This window comes from Phoxinus phoxinus (genome assembly GCF_949152265.1).
Source record: "Phoxinus phoxinus genome assembly, chromosome: 7".
In the NCBI taxonomy this organism is placed as follows: Eukaryota; Metazoa; Chordata; class Actinopteri; order Cypriniformes; family Leuciscidae; genus Phoxinus; species Phoxinus phoxinus.
The window spans coordinates 32894846-32918123 of NC_136882.1; the positions used below are offsets into that span (position 1 = coordinate 32894846).

At 37.3% G+C, this 23278-nt stretch overlaps 1 long non-coding RNA gene across 1 annotated transcript; it reads left to right on the forward strand.

Annotated features, from left to right (window-relative positions):
- The first annotated feature begins 20133 nt into the window (after positions 1 to 20133).
- On the forward strand, positions 20134 to 23049 carry LOC307002048. The gene is made up of 3 exons (XR_013798411.1): positions 20134 to 20343; positions 21199 to 21300; positions 21985 to 23049. It is a non-coding gene; the product is annotated as an uncharacterized lncRNA (long non-coding RNA).
- The last annotated feature ends 229 nt before the right edge of the window (positions 23050 to 23278 follow it).

The window sequence follows — 23278 nt, forward strand, 5'->3', positions numbered from 1 at the left end:
ATTTTTTCGTTGATAAAATTAGACTCCAAAATTCATCTTCAGATTAAACTACTTTTCTTATAAACCTCATATCTTATTTTAGTGCATAGCAGTTTGGAACGACATGAACAACAAAAAGTTACGTAATTTTACAAAACCATATCAAAAAGATATCTTTTCATCAAACGGCCATAGGTTTTAGTTTGTTTGCTCGGATTTGCTTTTCAGTATTGTTATTTTGTACCATTGCACTAAACACTGTAAAATATGAAATGGTCAATAAGCTATGACAACATGTTTTTACATTGCTTTAACTAACCAAAATTAGTTAGCCATTTTCAACTTATGTTTGCAAGTTATACAAGATTCCACTCATTTGTCTAGTCAAGTCACCTTTATTTATATAGCGTGTTTTACAATACAGATTGTTGTATTTTCACATTATCACTGTGAAGCTGATTTGATACAAAGTTGTTTCTAGAAGAAAATTGCGTCATTGTCTACATTAAGTAAGGCAGATCAATAATATTGTTGAATATAAAATGTCTCCAGCCAAGCAAGCCAAAGCCAAGGCAACAGTGGCAAGGAACCAAAACATTCAGGTGACAGAATGGAGAAAAAAAACCTTGGGAGAAACCAGGCTCAGTCGGAGGGCCAGTACTCCTCTGGCCAACGAACGAACAGTGTAGGATTATGATTCGGCCAGCATTACAGGTCAGATGTCAGATTGGATCAAAACATTTCGAGTATTTATCCATTTCCATCTGGTTGGAAGTCGGAGTCATCACGCCGGTATGGAGATGAGTTTAGGATTAGCGTAGACGCCTTCTTATGGTGTACCAAGTACATCAGAATTTATGGGAAGTGTTCCCGGTTCCGGCTGATCTAAACTATGCAGTCTAACATTGAATTATAGAAGTCTATAATGTGTTGTGTATGCTAGGCCAAAGAGATGTGTTTTTAGTCTAGATTTGAACTGACAGAGTGTGTCTGCTTCCCGGACAATGTTAGGAAGATTGTTCCAAAGTTTTGGTGCTAAATAGGAAAAGGATCTACCGCCAGCAGTTGTCCAAGTCAGTTTAATGTGATATAAGTTGAAATACTGTTGAACAGTTGATTGTACTTAAAAGTATAAGGCAGCAACTTTTTTTTTCAAGTGCAGTTTATTGTTTAGAATGAGTGCATTTAGGCTATGATCAATTAGATGACAGAGTGCTCATTGACATGACACAAAAACAAAAAGCCCATTTACACATTTTAACTGAAACTCTTTATCTTACAGATAAGCTTATTTCCCCATAAACCAGTCATCTCGTTCTGCCAGTATATGTGCTGGGCCTTTAAGGGAAAGTCCAGAAAGGTCACAGACTCCTGACCGAAAAGTCAATGCCGGGAAGGAGTTCCAGCAGGCCAGAACTAAACCATCCTTGGGAGTTAAAAGAAACTATGCCAAAAGAATTACAAAGAAGATTTCCCTTGAACAAATTTACTGTTTCTATGACACTGCTATCTCTTATTTCAGTTGTTGGAGAAAAGCCCAAAATTCCGTAGGTTAAGCAATCCAGTGTTCTGGAACATTCAGTCCAAGCCTTCATTATCTGCAAAACACAACTGTCAAACTCTGGACAGAGATAGTTGTAAGGAAAGAGGCGATACTGCCTGTAGACAGTAGATCGATATAAATTGAACACATTTTCCTTATGGCACATTATGTTCTAATGGACAAAATACAGTATCAAAATGTTACCTGATATATACATATATGCATACACGGAGTTGAAAATCTCATAACATGGCCACATATTAAGGTGTGGTTAGATGATATGATATGCAAACAATCAGTTCTTGTAATCAACAAGTTGTATGCAAAAAAACTGGGCAGGAATAAAGATCTGAGCCATTTTGACAAGGGCCACATTGTTATGTCAAGGTGACTGGGTCAGAGTGTCTTTGAAACCGCAAAGCTTGAGGGTTGCTCCTGGTCAGCAGTGGAGAGAATTTACCAACAGTGGTCTGAGGAGCAACAAACCAGCAACTGGGTGTTGGGCGCCCAAGGCTCATCATCGATGCACAAGGGCAACAAAGGCTATCCCGTCTGATCTAAACTGTTATGAATGTGTGTATATATAGATATAGATACATACAATTAAAATTAAAGGGGTGGTAAAGTATGATTTCACTTTTCCAACTTTAGTTAGTATGTAATGTTGCTGTTTGAGCATAAACAACATCTGCAAAGTTACAACGCTCAAAGTTCAAAGCAAAGGGAGATATTTGCTTTTAAAGAAATCGTTTTTTTAAGGACTACAACAAAGGGACTACACGACATTCCTCCGGGTTTAGTGACATCAGCAAGTCTAAAATGTACATAAACCCCGCCCCCGGGAACACGCAGTTGAGGGAACAAGTCAAATATTTGTATAGTATTTTGTCACAGAAGTGAGTCTGCTCAAACTTTAGCAACCATCTTTTCACATGCAATCGAAAGTCACTCTGTGTGCATCTCACAACAGTTCCTATACGAGCCATTTATAGATTACCATGACAGAATATGCTAATTGAAGATAGTTAACGCCACATCAGCAACATAAATTCATCAACTAACCTTTCAGAGACGTCCTGTTGCATTCTACATGTTGTCTCTCCATCTTTGACATTAAAGACAGAACAGTTTCTGTCATTTTAGTGTGTCTGCATGAGGTAATAGCAGCTGCTAACACACATGAGCTCTTGGAACCCCGCCCTCTGCAGCAGCTCATTTGCATTTAAAGGGCCAGACACAAAACGGTGCGTTTTTGCAAATCCTCAAAAAGTGACAACTTTAACATGCTATATAAAAATATCTGTGGGGTATTTTGTGCTAAAACTTCACATACACACTTCTGGGAGAATGTTTTTCCTTTTTGCCTCTAAAGGCTTCAGGTAGCGTTCAGTTCAGCCACAGTCATAATCACCGGAGAGTAGCTTCAGCATCTTATTACTTATAGCTGTTTCGAGGTTGTGGACTACTGTGATGAGTGATGTGGTGTCCTATAACTCAATTAGAGGAGACGCAGTCTACAGATTTTTTTTTCTTCAAGAATCATTTTCTGTTAATCTGTGCAAATACATCGTGAGCTGTCAGACTAGAGAATCTTCATTTAATACACCTGAAAAAACGGACAGGCCCTATAATGAGATTCTCACTGTGCTTTTGCAGTCTCACACCAAACAGCGCAGAGTGCCACTAAATAACTCTAAAAGCATGTAAAAGGATCAAGAGAAATGTGATTAAGTTGGTTCAATATTATTGGATGCTCTAGTCTAGATGCCATATGACTGTTTCGCAATTGGCTTGGCTTGCAATTTTACTTTCACTAATGTTACCTGAATTAACAATGGTATGACCCTAAATGGTCCTTTGTTTTATGGATCAAAATATGGGAACAAATTATTTTTCACTTATGAAAAACATTTTAAATATTCAAGATGCATCATATAAAAGGCAGCATTCGGTCACAATCTACCGTATACGTAGCCTACTTGTATCTGTGTCTGTTGCAATGAAATCTGTTTTTATTATTGTTGTATTATCAGGTATAGGCATGTCTTAAATCAGATGTATGTCAACTAAATAAAAAGTTAATTTTTGATTGTGGCTATTTGGCAGACGAAGCAGACAGACGAACGTAGATTTGAACAAGCTATAAATTCAACAAGCAGGTGAACAGATTGTTAACAGCATGTTAAAGGCACACTATGTCGAAATTGTGTTTTTGTCAAACAGCGACCCCTAGAGTCGCTGTGGAATACTTGCACTGTCGTAAATACCCACCATGTACACCGGGTACCTGTTCGGTAGGATAGAAACGTCGGGCATGGAACAGGCACAGATAGACTCCGAAGATATTGACCAGGTAATGTTTCACAATTTCATAAAAATACTGAACTGCTGATGATGGTAATAGGATAATAAGTTTATGTCAAGTGTTAGACTACTTTATAATAATAAAATAGCCTACCGCGTTTGCTGGCTTATAACGTTTTTACATGATTGCAGCTAAATCACAAGTACTGTAAATAGCCTATGCCTATACTGTATAATTTCATTTGTGTTTTTTGATTGTAATGTAAACATTACAAAATGCCAGATGACATCAATAAAGTTAAATGTACGTCGCATTATTTCATAACATTGGCCGTTATGATGTCATTAGACATGATTATTGCAATTTATCATAATTTGTCTGCAAATTGGGCTCGTTTACACTATTTACAACCTCTAGGCTTATTTATTATGTCCTGATAATTATGTGAGATATTGATAACTGTTCTCATGATAATTGCAGGAATCAACGTCAGCAGCGTCGTCTGAAATCCCTCAGGCGATTGGGGCCACATCAAAGAAGAAAAAGATAATACAACATACAACATAGAACGCAAACAAGTTTACAAACAAGTTTACAAATAAGAGATTTACTTAGGCTACTAGTCCATCAACAAGATCGCCAGGTCAGCATCGCTGTTGCATCCAGTGCTGCTTTTTTTTAAGCTCGCTCCAACGTGTGAAAGCCTGACCGAGTGGGACTCTTGTCCGGTTCCTCACGCGGTCAGATTCTCTTTTCCTAGTCTCATCCGACCGCGTTTTCTTTGCTTTTTCCATCGTCGAGTGTCACGTCTGAAATGCCTTCGTGTCTTCGAAGTCTTCGAATGTCTTCATGCTTCATATGTTGTTGTTGTTGTTGATGTGTGTGACGTCGTTGCTGTAAAGCAAGTCGTGATTCTCGCGAGATTTGTCGGGGGCGCTCCTCTCAAACTTGCATTGCTGTTTTTTCCAGCGCCATGTTGGATAGATCACACCATTTCATGTAGTCATAGGCCCTGTCCCAAATGACGCACTTCATGCGGACTTTCGGTCTCGTGGACTTAAATTGTGCGTGCTCGCTGAGTCTACGAGTCCGTAGGCCGTCCCATTCATCATTTTAACGCTCTGAAGTGTGCTCAGGAGCGCCCCCTTTGTACCCTTGAAGCGGTCTTCCGCGAAGCCCGCATAGATGCAGGCTTCACGCACTTTAACTACCCAGAAATCCTTGCGAATTTGCGAAAGGCCAACCAGACAACGATTGGGAGGAGCTTTCGCTCACGTTAACATGAGAAGAAAATATTTAAGTGTAAATATCATTATGGTTTTTATGACCTATGCGTACATTTGACCAGTTGTTACCTACAGTTTATACAAACATATGGTCATCAACCAGTGGTTGATGTCTCAAACATAAATATATATTTATATTTAATATAAACATAAATAGTGCACTGAATAATAGGCTACAATCGCATTATGATTCATTAAATAAATATAACCGAATGTCAGGGCTTTACTGAATCATATGTAAATGTAGAAATATAATATTTAAACAACAACCGGACCGTCTTCCTATTTCCGGCGTGGCAATCGAGTCTGTCCCAAAAATACCTCTCAATGCGCCCTCGTGGACTCGCGCCAAGGGCCCTATAGGTCTGCACTACAAGACGTCACCAAAGTGTGGACTCTGAGGAAGTCCACAAGTCCGGAGTGTGCCATTTGGGACAGGGCCATATATTGGCTACACAGACTCACCCATTTTGATTATCATGTTTATTGTTATGTGCTTCTATTGAATTAGTCTGCAAAATGTTTTGTTTGGTTGTTTGCCGTTCATTTTTAAATCAATATTCATCTCTTTCCGAATTAGGTTAAAGGCTACTGTAGGCTTTTCCATAATAAAATGCTTTGACTATTTTGATTTGCTTTTTTTATTTTTATTATTAAAATGTATCAGATGTCTGAAACACTGTAATTGTTTTCTTTTAAGATGAATAAAACTGTAACAAATGTATTGCTCATTGTTCGTTCATGTTAGTTAGTATATTGACTAATGTTAACTAATGAACCTTATTGTAAAGTGTTACCGAAATTGCCAATAATGTGTTACAGCCCTTAAAGGGGTCATGAATTGAGAAATCAAAATTTCCTTTGTTCCTTCACATTTTTATATATATATGAGGTAGTTGTACTATATCCTGTAAGTTAAAATATCCTGTAAGTTTCAGAACTCAAAACTTCCTTGTTAGCTCCAAAACAGCTTTTATTGAAACTAAGCTCTTAAGCGACTCATTTCGGATTGTGTCTCAGTATGACGTCCAGTGCGACGAAAGACCGCCTCTACAGAAGAATATCAACGTCTACTTCTACATCAGTGCATCTTTAGTTCCGCCCACAGATTCTTGCTTGTCATGCAGTAAATACGAGAGAGGCGCAAACAGGATTACTCCAGCAACAAAACAATAAAGATGCCTCTGAAGATTGCAAGACATTTTACAGTGGCAAGTTGTGGAAATTACAAGTTATCCTGTCAACTATAAGTGTGTTTACTCCAAGTACTTAAACTTTATTTGCTACAACCAAGAAATAAAGCATGTAAAAACATTTTTCAGCTATGTAACAAGATAAACACCTTTCTGTAGCATCTTACCTTTCTGTATCGTTGTCTTTTATGATTAGTAATAATGTCAAGATGTTAACAAATATATTTTCCCACAGATTTTATTGGAGAAGCTGGACTGAATTCATTTTTTATGACCCAATTACAGAAGGCAATTGAACTGAAATCCAAAAGGTCTTTTATCTAAATACATCCAGGAGGGGATTAATCCTATTTTGGTGCTAAAGCCTATTTATTTGAAGTTGAACTCAAGGTATTAAGGTCTTCCTTTTGGTTTAAATGTGTTGATAATAAAGGTGCTCTTTCCTTTTAAGGGGCTTCTTATCAGAATCTGTCCTTGGCCTTTCTCTAACTTTTAATCCCATCACGTACCAGGCTCACCTTGATAATAATATCACTCCCATCAAACACTTAGAAAAGTGTCATTTTTTAGGATAAAGTTTGTCAAAAAGCTTCGGTTATAACAGTGATGCCTATAAAAAATGAAGGGAATTGAAGGCAATGAGTTATTAGCACAGTTAATTCTACTGCTTCTCTATCAGACTACAAAGTGTTGGATGCGGATAATAAATGAAGACTGAATTCCATTTCGGGTGAAAAATACCATTTTTAACTTGAACCCGATGCATTGTGAGTGAATCTCTCCATCACTTGTGACATTCTGTCAAGGTTAAGAATTTTGTTTACCAGTCAGCTTATTAATGTCACCGTTCTCATCTTTTCTATCATTTTGTTGTCACCCAATTTATAAAACTGGAGATGAAGTTAGTAATTCGACAAGAATCAGACGGACCTCTCAATCTTTGCAGACTGGATATCAGGCTTTTATCTAAACTATGCAGCAAGATTATGACCTATTGGCATATTCTCGTTCATTTTATCTCAAGGGTGGCATAGAATTTAAATAGCAAAAGGTTAATGGTATTATAATGACTTTCTCAAACAGGTTATTGATTAAATGCTCATTAATGTTTGGATGTTTCCCAGCTGATGCAGCATATAATGTAATGCACTAGACTTTGCCTTATGGCCATATGATCCTACTATTCACACCTGATAGCCAGTCCAGCAGTTTTGTTGCTGTAACCTTTTACTGCTGATAGATTTTCTTTCTCCTTTCATTGGTCCACCACAGTATTAAACATATGACTCTCTGTGTGGAAGCTGAAGCACTCACAGTTAATTGTGTGATTAATGCATGACAATATGTGAACGCGGACTACTTGCAATATACTGAGCGGTGAGACTGGTATGTTTAGAAACCAGATTTGCAGTGCTATCAGAGTCCACATTTTTTCTGTTATGTTATATATGTTAGGATCTTTTCATTGATTTATATTGTTTTGTACACTACGTTAATAAACATTTTTAAAATCCCAAATCCTAAACCTTCACATAAAACATTTTAGATTTACATAAAGACTTAATGTTTATTAACCATTTTAATAATAGTCCCCAAAATGCAGGTGGTTTTACTATCCTTGGGGAACATTCTGGTCATTTGATTTAAAATAAACCAGCTTTTATCAGTCAATGTGATTTTTAAAAGCAGGGTTTGTGTAAAACTTTTTTTAAATGAGGAAATAATTACTGAGTTCACATTTAATTACTTTGGTTATGTCATGTTTCTGTTGACCTTTTGCACAGAGGACTGGCTTCTATTGTCTGTCTACAGAGACACTGATTGCAGATTATAAGAGTTAAAATTGCAGGGTTGTTCTTCTTCTTGGCATGTATCTTCTCAAGTAAGTAACTATTATTTCAACAGAATAAAGTCATTAATCAGTAAAGATTTTTGAAATTAAATGAACACCTAATGCTTGCTGCATGATATACTGAGATAGAACATCTTGAAGTACTGTACAGTGTAGGTAAATAACTGCGTAAAGACTTGCCAGTGAAAACGTACATACAGGCGATTTGCCCTTTAAACCCTGAAATCTAAGAATCTGGAAAATTCTAAACATATTTTATAAAAACAAATACAACTGATGCTCTGCCATCATCTGTGTTTAAGTGACTGAAAAGAACCATTATGAAACTGGCAGGCTCCATGGCTTGCTGGCACTTTGAAGCTAGACGTTTTGGTCAATGGGTTTTGCACCGGTAAGAACTTTCTGTGCCAAATTCATAATTGATTGCAAAGAGGCTCATTTGACATGTTAAATGGAAGTCTTAAATCTTTTGCAAGGTTAAAGCATGGTAGAAAAAGCAGTACACAAGACCTTGATAAAAAAGACTGTAAAAGGCAAAATACAAGAGAGAAAATGCAATAAGAAAAAAACGTGCTGTAATCCTACTATCTGATAGATATCATTTAAATTGATGTCCTGAGATATCACACTCATCTAGTCTCTTCTACTGGAGAAAGCTATAAGTTAGCATTCGCATTGAGAGGGCCAGCAAAATGGCTGGAATCAGTTACTGCACTTCTACGCAATTAAAAATGGTCAGAGCGTTATTTCAAGTCACCAAATTGCTATCTAAGTGCTTATGTGAAGATCCTAATGAATGTTTTCAGCAGTATCCTACTCTTTTGGAGTTTTTGTTTTTTGAATTGCCCTCTAGAGAGAGCCAAGACTGGATGGATATATATCATTATCTTCTGTCGATGCAAATGCCACTGTAACATGTCCTTTCATTTGTTTTCAGTTTGGAACAAAGGCTCTGTCTGTCATTATATTTAAGTTAGATATAAGTCACTTAAACTGCGCTTCTGCCTCTGAGGATGGCGTTCCACATTTCACTCTGCGGGACGTCTGCATTGACTTGTAGCAACATTAGACAAAATGGACAGTTGGGCTGCAGGGCATAAACAAGAAAGTTTGCTGTCAGATTCAGCAATCATTTATAACAAAGTGCAGAACAGTGGTTTTAACTGGTGGGGAATGACCCAAAAAGAGTCAGAGTCTGAATCAGAGGTCTGTTCTGCAGGCATGAAGGAATAAATGCAAAAATGAAATGCTACCAAGCATTGTGCATTTAGGATAACAAAGCTTGCCAAGTTGTCTGTATAATGTTAATATTTTTGGTAACACTTTAAGAGTAAAAAAACACTAAAAGAGTATGTTCTACATAGTATGAATGTGTGTAGTAATAATGTTTTTCGGACGTAGCTTACTACATTCGCCATGTTGTCATTATCATGTGATCTACCAGCGTCAGTTACGTCGCTTCACTGCCATTCATAAATTCTCTCCAGTGGCCTCATGAGGTAGTAAAGTGTCCATTATATGCACACTTTAGAATCTCGCCAGAAGAATAGGTCATCTGGGTACTTTTTGCCTACTGTTTTATGAGTACTGTGAATTCGGACATACTACTTTTGTCGTATACTGTTTTTCGCATACTATATAGTAGGGAAGTATGCAATTTCGGATCCAGCCTCTTACTTCAGCAAAAAATAAATAATAATAATAATAATTGAAACACAAATGTGATGTTTATCCAAAGTCATTTTTGCTGATTATGTTTGAATTAGATCATTGAAGGTCAGCAGCAAAGAAGACATTGGTTAATAAAGTGAGATTAAATATATAAACTATATTTGTGTTGTTTAACAGTAATTACCGCTGGTTTGCATAATATTCTGGTTTCACATTTGACTGTTTTAATTCATTACTTGTTTACCCCCAATGTTGAACAACCATGCAAAAACATGGCAGAGATAAACATTGTTAGAAGTAGATGTTAGTGACAGGTCCAATGTGAGGTATTTCGCTGCACAGGGATCAGACACTCTTATTTATTTATTTCATAGCATCTTTAAAACATCCATATCCCTGTGGGGTACGACAGAGACTTCATCTTTATATTGAAGTCAAAGACAGGTTCTATTTTAATAAATGTCTCTGGAGAGTTCATACCGGTGTCTCTTGGGAGGATGTGTAGCTAGATGAACACTCAAAGGAGCTGGGAAATGTGTGCACACAAACATATATGGGACTAATCTACTTTAATGCGGGTTGGGGCATATTTTATTTTTCTGCACTTTGAGCACCGCTTACTATCATCACGGTAGTTTGCACAAGATAATTTAAAGTTCTTTCAGCGTTATGAGTGATTTGATATTGAGCTTGCTGAAACATATATCTCTCCATCTTTTGACACTTTGGAAGCCAAAAAATAATCAATATGTGTCCGATGTTCTACGACTTGAGCCTGTATGAGTGAGTGGAGGCAGGGCTAATTTGCATATTCATGAATCCGCATATACTAAATGAAGCAAGTGTGTAGTTACATTCAAGCTATTGTAAGGTATGAATAGAAAAAATTCACAGGAAAAAATTAACTTTTAAATATGCCATTTTGGTGATCAAAGATGAGTTTTAAGGGATAAAACTATTGAGTGCAGGGGGACTTTAAAAATGAACTAGTTTTATGCTAGATTATGTTTATGTTAGGTAATAGTTTATGAAAAATTTTTAAGATATCTCTCCTGTATTTATTGTGAGAAATACAAAAAAAAGTATGCTGTGATCAATAGCAAAAAAAAAATGCTTGCTAGTTAATTCCTGATAATTAGTAAATTCTTAATCTTGGAATTAAATGTATTTGTTTGAATCATTATTATTTGATTCATTTTACAATAATTGACAAGGGTCTCAGATCTGTAGAGAGAGGTAATGAAGGGCACTTTTCTTGTTAAAGGCAGGTAGAGAAGTTCATGGATGTGTAAGTGAGTAATATTACACGATTCTGTGATTTCTTTACACCAGTCACTTTTGTCTGATTATGTGACATCTATTTGCAAGAATTATATAATTGGTTTGGTTGAGCTGGGAGCTCTTTCACAACAATCCTACCCCTCGCTTGCATTGTTCTGCTACTAGCCAGCTAAAGCTGGAGAGATTATAGCACTAGTGTTTTAAAACAGGCGTGTAATTGCCTATTTCCAGTATAAAGAACTCTCTTACCCAGGGGATGCTTCGACCTCTATAACTGCCATGTTCTATACGTGAAGGGAATGGGAAGCCTTTGTGGGTTTTTTGCATCAGTCCCTGAGAAAACATGCCACCTGCACATGAACTGTTAAATGTTTTCCTGAGGAGATCACATTCTGGCATATTCTGGTGCTGGTTCCTAGCATGCTCAAAGAAACATAAAGGTGATGAAACGATTCTGTAGTCATCAACAGAAAATCGACCTTGTCGGTCCCCTAAGTGAGCCTTAGAAAATTAGATTGCTGAAATGATATCACGAAAGCTGCCACAACGACTTCTCCTTGGCAGTTTACCAAAGCCTCCGCAGCTATAGCCTACTCCTAGTGGGCTGCAAACATTGCATATAATTCTTTCTTTTTTTTTATGAAGGAATATATCTGGGAGAATAATGTTCAGTAAAGGATACCATGGAGCCCATTGTAATAACCAGATGAATGACACTTGTTTTCAATGCTATATGTGAGAAGACAGTAAAGCTCTTTGATGCTTTTCACCAGTATATAGGCCAGCTATTATAATTTTCTGAATGAGACAACAGCCTCTTACACATACTATTTTTGATTGACACTTGTGAGTGAGCTGTTTTTACCAGTGCAGTGCTGCTTTTTTAAACATTGTCGCTGATGGGTGGGAATTTTGTATCTCCCAAACCGCTATATTTCAGGAAATGTAAAAATCCATGTATTTCTAAAATAATAATTGTGTCAAAGTTTATATTGTGGCTTTATAGTCAGATCCCATGTGTCATTACTTCATTAACATTTTACTTCATTAAAATCAAGCTCAAATGGAGTTACGAGGACATGCATGTATTGTTCATCATCATAACGGCCACACTTAAAGGTTGTATCAGCAATTTCAGGCCCAAACATAAATTATCACATTCAATCTTTCCTAACGATCCGCTAGCTGCCCGCCCCATAAGCAAGCTGTCAAAAAAACGTGTCTCTGTAGGCAGCCTAGGCTCTGAGATTTGCACAAAAAAAAAAAATGGTTTCACCAACCACTCAAAACCAAAATAAACAGTGTTCCAACCAATCACCGACAGGGGCTGGGTGTTGTGAGGTTTTGCGCTCGTGCACGGTGACGGCTACACGCGAAGATCGGAGCTGAAGAAGACGCCAGCGTCTATCAACAAGAGAAATTGAACATGAGTCAACCCCCAAGAACACTGAGTCAATCCCCAAGAGGAGGAGGAGGAGGAGGAGGAGGAGGAGGAGGAGGAGGAGGAGGAGGAGGAGGAGGAGGAGGAGGAGGAGGAGGAGGATTAGGGCGAGGGAATACCATCGTGTTTATTCCAAGACACGTATAGTTATCCGGAAGGCTTTTAAAACGTTGGAAAGAAAATAAAGTAAAAAAAAAAAAAACGTTTTTTTTTTTTTTAAATCGGACGCCGAGGTTGCACTGTTTCTTCTCGACAGGTGAGTAGCTGCTAGTGCTGACTTGTTTGGATGTGAACTGTGTGTGAAAATATCCTTCTTGAAATATGAGCAAAGGTCGACTAAACTTGGGTAGCTCTAGAGCGCGTGCATGATCGTTTTTTTTTCATGAAACGGGAGGGAGGGGCAAGCTAGCTAACTTGGTTTGTTTGGGATCTCGCTTCAAACCAAACAGAAGTGACGTCCACAATCGCTGATAGAACCTTTAAAGGGATAGTTCACTTTAAAATGAAAATTGATGTTGATGTCTGTGGGGAGTGGGGACCCTCTAAATTAACAATATCTTACATATTTTCTAATTTCACTAAGCATTTTCATTTAGTTTCGCGAACATTTTTATAAAACAGACCTTTATTTTTATTAAAAGGGCTTATGTCTGCTATTGTAGGCTCTTTTTGTGAATGTAAGCAAATCATTTAAACGCACAAACTAGGTGCCGGTGCGGTGAGAAGTAGGCTACATGCTCGGCCAGATTCGGCTCAAAGTCGTGCATATGCGGAGCCGCGCGCACAGTTACAAAAAACGGCAAGCGATTCGCGAAATGGGACCTTGTCATAGACAGTATATAAGATGGACACAGCGACCCCATAGACTTCAACGGAGAAAAGTGAAGCCCATTTGAAGCACTCACTTCCTGATCGCCAGGCGAACTGCGCAGGCTCAAACTGAGCTTGAACACGTGAGCAACGTGTCTGACAGCTGTCAGTCTTCTAGTAGCTGTGCGGAGAGAAATCTGAATAATTCCCTTCCGAATCTCGCAGAGACGGAGAGTGTGAGCATTAGCTGTCCATGAGCTAGCAGTAGGATCAACTTTATCACTCTCTGTGGGCTACTCCCTTCACTTTATCGGACTTAATGCCTCCACGTCCCCCCGATTGCCTGCGAGCTTCTCCGCCGGTCTATACGGTAATTTCTCTACAGTGCGACAGAGAGTCGCGTGAGTTATGACGCAATCGTTAGCCTATTTTTACAAAAACGGCTTCTACGGGGCCATAACGTAAGGTACAAGGTAATGGAGCCTTTTATACATTGTCGAGTTTCTTTAGAAATAAATAATAGACAAATGGAGTCTTTGGACGCCTCAGATGTAAAGTTATTCGCTGTCAAAGTGACGCAAAAATGAATGGGAGTCAATGGAATGCTAACAGCAGGTGAAGTTCTGCTACAATGGCGGCGCCCGCGGAGGCTTCAGTTTCCGGCGGATGGATTACCCCCTTGGACCTTGTACACCCAACACATAGACTGTAAAAAAATAGACCCAACACGCATGACCACCCACACCGCGACGACGTCATTTTTGCCGCACGCACCTTCACGCTCGTGCAGACGTGGCGAGTTTGAACCATGCTTCGGGAATTTTAGAACAATAACTTGAAGTGAAAATTCTGTTTATTTGCACTTTACTTAAAATGTATATTTTAGGTAGACTGTGCTGAAAATGATCATTGTTAGAATGCATTGAAGTAGGCCTACTATAAAATTACATAGTAGGCTATAGTAGGCTATATTGTACCAAGTATAGCTAAGTAATATTTGTTTATTTGTTATTAAAGGATTAGTTCACTTTAAAATGAAAATTCTGTCATCATATACTCACCCTTAAGTTGTTTTAAACCTGTATGAATTTCTTTCCTCTGCTGAACACAAAGGAAGATATTTAGAAGAATGTCAGTAACCAGAGAGTTTTTGGTTCCCATTGACTTCCATAGTATATTTTTTCCCTACTATGGAAGTCAATGGGAACCAAAAACTTTCTGGTTACTGACATTCTTCTAAATATCTTCCTTTGTGTTCAGCAGAGGAAAGAAATTCATACAGGTTTGAAACAACTTAAGGGTGATTATATGATGATAGAATTTTCATTTTAAAAGTGAACTAATCCTTTAAGGACAAAGTGTGCAATTTGTATTATTTGGAATTTAAGCCAAAGGTATTACTGAGCATAGGCCTATCCTTTTTACGCAAATATAATACACTTATGGTATATGGCTTGTATGTTTCGAGGACTTTCGTAATGAATTTGTACTTGTGACACAAATAAACTACACTTTAATATCACTAGCATGCAATTAGTCCCTACACAGGCTATACTTATATAGCTTGAAGACTTGCAGTCCCATAGATATATAGCGTATAGGTGTAGCTACGTATTTATTATGTCCATGTTATAGGCTAACAGATTGTGAGGGCTTTAAAACGGTAGTAGTCTAAGCTAAATTAACACGCTTGTGCTTTTAAAATGCAAACAAAATGGAAAGGAGCGCGGGTGTAATTAAATATACAACACTACATGCTAGGTCAAAATAACCCACAATTAAACAAATATTGTTGTGCTATTCACCCAGCACTGGGGTGCAAAACAACCTATTAACCTATTTATAAATAGGGTTATTTTCATCCCAGTGGTTTTTAGAGTGTGTGGAGAACTGAAGTGAATGAGTAGGCCTAAACAAGATGGATAAAGTTCGCTGCTACTGTCTCGTGTTTTATTGCTGCTTATACCATCACCTGACAGATACCACACTAACCACAGTGTGTATTTTTTCCTGTAAAAATACCTGTCCCAGTTGTTTTGATTTTCATATTTCAGTTTCTGCAGCTTTGAGTCATTCTACTGCCTCCCACTGCAGAATGAGTAACTCAGAATCCCAGTGTGTCCATTTATAACTGGGGTTGTGTTGGGACGTACCATATATTACCACCACAGACTTACATTAAACTGTATGTTCTGAAACCCTTTTAACTTTGATTACTGTAAGGATCATTTCTGCTTATGCTAGCACCCTCAGTACAACTTTAAGAGTGTTTTTTAAATCAGTCTTAATAAGCACATGCAAAAGTTCAAATTCAGGCAGTCCAACAAATCACAGAACCGTCTAGACTCTCACATTTCAACCCCATTATGTTGATCATTAGCTTCATAACAGGAGCATTTCAAACTCCTAACTAGCCTGACATTTGTCTATGCCGAAGTGCTCTTGCTGTGGTTTGCTGTGGGTATAAGCAATAGTGAGGTATGAAATTCTGAGCCACTTTGAGCAAACTGTGATCGCCTTATCAGTGGACCCTTTTTAATGGGATTTTCTGCTCTGCCCGCCAGTGCTGTTTTGCTGCTTGTTGTCTGGGTGTCTCAACTCCTAGTAACATGCAAAGTTTGTTCCTTGAGAAAGAGAAGATTAAAGCAAACAGCACATAGTTCAGATGAGGTCTTGGTCCTCTGTATCTCTCTGCATAAATATACATATTATGTTTGAGGCAACATATAAGGTGGCAAGCAATACATTTAGAAATCTCCTATTCTCCATGTCAGTGTGAAGAAGTTTCATTAATAATGTTACATCAGATAAAGGAATAATGCCTAAAACGTATTGTTCTTCATTTACAGATTTTTGTGACTGTGGAATTTAATTGATCTTTACAAGAAAAAGAGGAGGTTTAATGAGCACACGGAGCACTTACTAAGATAATGTAATACATTGACCCGTCTCATGACAGGGAGCTCATTTTAATTCATCACTGGCTAAATAGTAAGACTAAAAAACTTTTCCTGTTTGAAATAAAATACATTTCTGAAAATAAGATGTGCGACATGCAGTATAAATAAAACAAATACGATTGGAGTACGTTTTACGAGAAAATACTATTTAGGTCTTTCTGTTCTGAAATTAAATTTCACATTTAATTCAATGTGTTACCTGCCGTTTCTTTGAATTTTTGGGGGGAAATTTACTTGCAATTTCTGAGTGAAATTATTTCAAAGTAAATCCTATTCTTTTTCAGTGTGATTCAAAATGGTATATATTATTTTCATACAGTTTATTTGTTTAGGTTTTCATATAGATTTCAAACCATTATATTTTGTCAGATTGGATGGACCAGATTTTCTTTTAAAAAACATTATATAGCTTCATATTTTCAGTTAATTCTGTTTAGAACTTATTTAAAATTGTGGTGTTTTTAAAGGTAGGTTAGGCAATTAGGGATAGGCTAGCAATAGCAAGCTTTGAAAGCATGAGATCCCACCCTCCCTTCAGAGCGTCTCCCAAGCCACGGCTCCAAAACACATGATAACACAGCAGAGTCTGCTAATCGTCACTCACATAAACAACTTACAGAGCTCTTGTCCCACCTGACCGCCACTCGTGACTTTGTCAACAACTCGGCACAGGCTTACTGAACGCGCTGAGGCTATGTCAGCGCGAGGAGGGTGTGTGGAGGAGGTATGGAAATACATATGTTGACAGGCAGATAGTAGGACATCTTATCATTACATTTGAACCGAATGCAATGATTAGACCAATTTTTTTTTAGTTTGAGACTTCCCACAGTCTACAGAAGATATATGTACATGTTTTAATATTTAGACCACTTAGATTTCTATCAGGATGTGGAGAGAGTTTCAACCAGTATAACAAAAAATACCTTTTTTTATATAACCCATACCTTTACTGTAAGTGACTGTGGAGAGTATCCAGTTTCTTCTAAGGAGAGAACATTAAATTAATGTTACTTAATTTATATTACGTAAACATTTTTGCGGTATATATAGGAGCAGAAACGCAGTATTAGTACTTATTCGTTGCAAAATGTAATATGTTGAACTCATAATATATGTCTGAAATGTAGAAAAATCTATTTTGTGCAACTACTTACCAAAAAAAACGTGCAGTAAAATCCAAAAGCCATTTTGTTTCAGTGCAGTGCTTAGTGTAAGACATGACATGCAAGTGATGTGTGTGTGTGTGTGTGTGTGTGTGTGTGTGTGTGTGTGTGTGTGTGTGTGTGTGTGTGTGTGTGTGTGTGTGTGTGTGTGTGAGTGCGTTATACACAACAAATTGGAAACAATTAGTTCAAAGGTAGATTCTAAATTAGTTTCTTTGTTTGGATGAATTGCTGCCAATTTTCAGAATACACAAAGGTACCGGTATATGTTTAATGACTGATCAAACAAGACTTCATCAAGAGATTATTTTCAATGTAAATTGGGTTGTTTTAAAGGGGTCATGACATGGTTTTTTTTATTTTATTATTATGTTCCCTTAGGTGCAATTATAGTATTACTATAGTTTTTTTTACAAAAAACTTTTAAAATGTAGTGATTTATGACCTTTCCCCACCCTGTTTCTCATCCTCTGATTCACACAGTCTGTTTTGGGGGTGTTTCCCCTTTAAGAGTTCAGTGTTAACGCCCACTGTTATGATTGGCTAACGTCAGTGCCTATGCATCAATTATTAACGCCCCCAGCCAGAACATTTGCGGATTCGGCGCAACTGTTTAATAGCAGGTGATTCACGCGAAGCGGTGGCTCTTGCAATGATAAAACCTTATTATGTTTGAGCCGGAATCAGAGGAAAATGAACCATCACCACAACAACGAAGACTGGATCAGCCCGTGTACACATGGAAAGTGAAACTATTTTGAATTAATAAAAAAAAATTAACCCGAGACACTTGAAAACGGATTATTGTTGCATAATTATCCTATAGCTTCATTTGCTAACAGTTTAACATTATTTAACTAATTCCAATGAAATGATAGGGTGTACCACGGACAAAAATGCATGCACAGACAGGCCATCTTTGAAGATGCAGCATTGATAAAGGCAACATTTTTAATTTTCTATCACATGTAGGCCTACTAGAAAGGCGACATATTTTCAAGATTCATTAACACATTATACAAATGTGTTTATATTAGCCATGGTAAAAAGTAAGTTTGCGTCGTCGTTATTGAGCCCAGAATGTCGGCACGGACTTATCTTTGAGCAACCGTTTTCTGGCAAAGCCAAGCATCATATTGGGATTTTTTCCTCAAAACAGTCATCCTTAAATGTATAGAACACTGCGGTGACTGGGACGTCCGCAAAAAATAAAGTGCATCCATTTTCCCCTGACGACTGGATCTTTCAGCGTATTTAAAAAGTAGTTTAAAGTTTTAAATACATTACTTACAGTTTGCGTCGTCGATGTTGAGCCCAGAATAGACGGCACGGACTTATCTTTGAGCAACAGTTTTCTGGCCAAGTTTAAAACAGTCATCCTTCAAATGTATAGAACAAACGCTTAAACTAACACTGCCGTGACTGAGACGTCCGCAACAAATAAAGTGCATCCATTTTTCCCTGACGTCTGGATCTTTCGCAGCGTATTCAAAGATGTAGTTTGTCCACAGCCAGGAACAGCAAATCTGCGGCATCGTAACTTCCCTGTACACAGACCCACTCGCTCTCCGTCGACTGAACACTTGTGAGGCGCGCGGCGCGCGGGCGCGACAACGATACGAAATGAGCGTAGTTGTCTTGCGCTTTAAGCGTAGTTGTCTTGTGCCTGGAGGCGGTCATATGCAAACGCTGGTACGTCACTTCGTACCGTGACGTCACTTCTTACCATGGATCCAGAACGAGCTGTATTTAGAGCTTGATTAAATAAATGATTCGTTTATAATGGGGAGGACGTCTTAAGCTATGAAACTTGCAGGACGTTTTAATGACACAAAGACCTCTTATATACCAAAAGATCAAGGCAAATTTGGTTTCTCATGTCATGACCCCTTTAATATGCATATTTAGCTTGCATTGCCATACCTATCCTTTTACATCTGGGTGTTCATCAAATCTCAGTCAGTTCATGAAAAGATATAGAGGCTGAAAATGATTATAATTCTTGTTTAAGTCGTGTGTAGTCAGGACCACTGGCCTGTAAATTATCTAACTTGAGTTTACAGTATATTTACAAGTAAATAAACATGCAAGTGTTTACTGTGATGAGGCTTTGCGTTTCAGTGCACCTTGAATGTAAATCATGGTGTTCAATGAGCCTTATAAAATGTGCCGCCTAATGCCATGACCAGCCCGTAATAAGTGGATGTTATATGTTATATCAAAAGATTAATGTCCATGTAAAGCTAGTTGGTCTTGAAATAGTGTCTAATAATGGAATAATACAACTGTTTTTATTATTTTTCCTCATCCTTTTGTTTTAGAAGTTCCTTTCATTTTTTTTACACCAAATATCCGCAAAACACTAGCCTTGTCCTACTACACATTCTTTACATTCATTTTTTCACATTTACATGCACACAATGCTATATTTTTAGCCTTCAATTTTCCCCCTTAGTAAAGCCCAACCCAGTCTCACGGCAGTTCGTGATATGGTCACGTAATTTAATCTATTGATTCGTGGCACGGGCACGTTTATTTCGTTATTTTCGTAATTCCAGCACGTTTTTTTAAACTAATGTATTTCAATGGGAAGCATCTTTCGTGATCAAAGCACGATTATATCTCCCTGGGCTGCAGTAGAGAAGCTGTTTAATCAACATTTATTCACGAGATCTTATCATGGTTTATGTATTTATTTTAATTATATTATTTCGTTCTTATTGCCAGGGAAGCTGGATTGCTTTGCTGTTTATTGATATTTAAAAAAAATATTTTATTAGTAGGAAATCGCGCTGAAGAAGTCTCATTCCGAACACCTCGCGATATTTGGCATCAGTTCACGTGTGCCAGATGTTGGTAAGTAGTCGTAAATACGCTGTCCTAATAATGTTTGATATAATGTATTTTCTGTGTGTCGAAATTAATCAGATTAGCTCAAGTTCAGTCACTGCATTATATCTGTCATCTCAACGGAGGCTTTGCGTTTCATTGCTTTCTATGAAAATGGTTTCTATGGTGATTAACACTGTCTGTCACGTGATGTGCTATACAGTAGGCCTAGAGTAGACCTTCAATCAGTTAATCATATTCATATCAGGTTTTTAAGTTGTACAATTAGTTCCAAAGTTGTATATGTAGTAGAAGCACAGTAAAAACAACACCATGCTTTTACCACAGTAACATTAGTTTTACTGTGATAAGTGTAGTAAAAAGACAGTAATCACACAACTTACCATGCTTTTACCACACTATTGGTAGTTTTAATGTGGTACTTATTGTAAATGCACAGTAACCACAACACTAACCATGCTTTTACCACAGTAACATTAGTTTTACTGTGATAAGTGTAGTAAAAAGACAGTAATCACACAACTTACCATGCTTTTACCACACTATTGGTAGTTTTAATGTGGTACTTATTGTAAATGCACAGTAACCACAACACTAACCATGCTTTTACCTCAGTAACCTTAGTTTTACTGTGATGGGTATAAAAAAGGACAGCAATCACAAAACTTACCATGCTTTTACCTCAGTATTGGTCGTTTTAAAGTGATAATTGTTGTAAATTATGCATATTAACCACAACACCTACCATGCTTTTAATGCTTAATAATGTAACATCCAATATTTGTAAGGAAAATCAGTACTTTTTCCTTTAAATAATCCTATATATTATACATAATGATATTTTATTTTCTCTGTTTTCAGCTGAAAAGACCAAAAGGGCCTTTCGAACTCAGTCAGCCCATTATTGTTTGAGGACAAGTAAACGGAGGAGACGGACCGCTGCAAAGACAAATATTCGCAATGGTACGTATGTGTTGGTTTTAACCCTAAATCAAACATTTTATCAAGCATTTGTTGTTTCTTAAACCTGTTCTTACAAAACCCATAGCCCAATCAGTATGAACAGTCTCAAAGTCTTAATAATTCACAAGATTTAACAAGTTGTCAAATTCGTACGATACTAGTACATATTTGTATACTCGTACATAATCCTGCAGCTTTTACTCCTAGTGCTCATTGGCTACTGCCTCAATTTCTGTACATATTTATCGCGATATTTGTAAATCAGTTGCGCCCCTTCTTGGATAGTAGTCTGATGTCCCACACACTGTCAGAAAGTTTATATTAATTGCATTGTGTATTCATTAAAATTATTACAAATTAGTCCCTGTCTGTTGTGTTCATGTTCCAATGTCCAATGATACATGATGTCTCTCCACACCTCATAACCTACCTCTGTTTGCAAGAGTGGAAAAGCTAATCTGACTTGTCACATGACATCAGATACGCGATTATTTTGTCGTAATCAGATCAGTTACACTGCTGATAACTGTCCCGTTTGCATATAAATCATGTTATTTTTAAACGAGTTCATGTGATTATTGCTTGCTATTAAAGACATACTTTTATTCATAGAAATGCCCACATATCAGTGAACGTATAACATAAAAATGCTTTTAACATTTAATTATGCAACACTCTTTACAGAAATATATCCCACAGTTATGGATAAACTCCCAACATCATCATCAAGTCCTGTGCTGGGCACATTGGGCAACAAGTGTCCTCCAACGTATTCGATCCGTGGCCAAGTTCTCCGCATCTTCCCCTGGGACACAGACATTCTTCAGGTCTTCGTGAAACATCTGTCTCCATGTCTTCCTTGGTCTTCCCTGTCTCCTGCATCCTCCTGGTGGTGTCCACTTCATCACTGTCTTTGGGTGGTGGTGTTTGGGCATGCGTCGGATGTGTCCAGCGAGGTGCACCCTTTGCTCTGTCACAGTTTCTGAAAGTCTTCATGTGAAGTCCCACTCCTCCTCAGGATCTCTTTGATATATGCAGAACCAATATTGAAAATAGTGATTTATCTTTTTTCCATATTGTTAAAGCATTTTGTTTTCTCTTTTCAGCTTCATAAACTGTGCTTGATGTCTGCCTAATGCCTTCATCAAAGAAGTGTCAGTGCGCATCAGGTGTTTTGCTAAAGGACATATTCATTGCCATCCATTAGTTCTAGTCATGCAGTGACTTCATGATGCAATAGACAAATGTATATTTCTGCAAGTGTATAGCAGGTGTTTGTCCGAACAATTGAAGATAGTGAGAGTGTTCAGGAAAACCTTTAGAAAACAATCCATATTTATGGAAATCTTATTGGTGCTGAAAGAATATTACAGAAATGAGACACTTGACATAATGGACATTATTCTGAGTTTGTTACCTTTACATTTAGATGGACTTAATGTCTTACATTTAGCTTCATTAAACCTTTTATTACAGTGGTCACTATAGTAAATGTCCACCATAACTACATCTATGGTAACATCATTACATCACTACCTGGTTAATGTAAATGTAATATACCCGTGAATGTATTTTATTGAAGCATTTTCTTACTGACGTTTATAATCATTAACTATTTTAAGTTGCCTTTCATTTAGTGACAATAAAAGTGATTAATGATCACAAGGATATAGAATTAAAGGTGAGAATGTAAAACGTTGTGCTTACGTTTTTGCCTATTTGTTCTTTAAAGCGAAGAAACAAATATATTTTCACATAACAAAGTCGAATCTCATCTCTTGGTTTGTAAAAATATAACTTCATCATAGCGATTTTTTATATAATTAACTTATTTTTATACTGTTGTGCAGTAGGTTTGGCACTACATTTGTCTTTAAACAGTTTGACATTAAATATTGGAATATGCTTTCAAAATTGTGTGCATTCATTGTGATTTTGTTACATTTATTTGAATATAATTGATATACCTTTGATATAC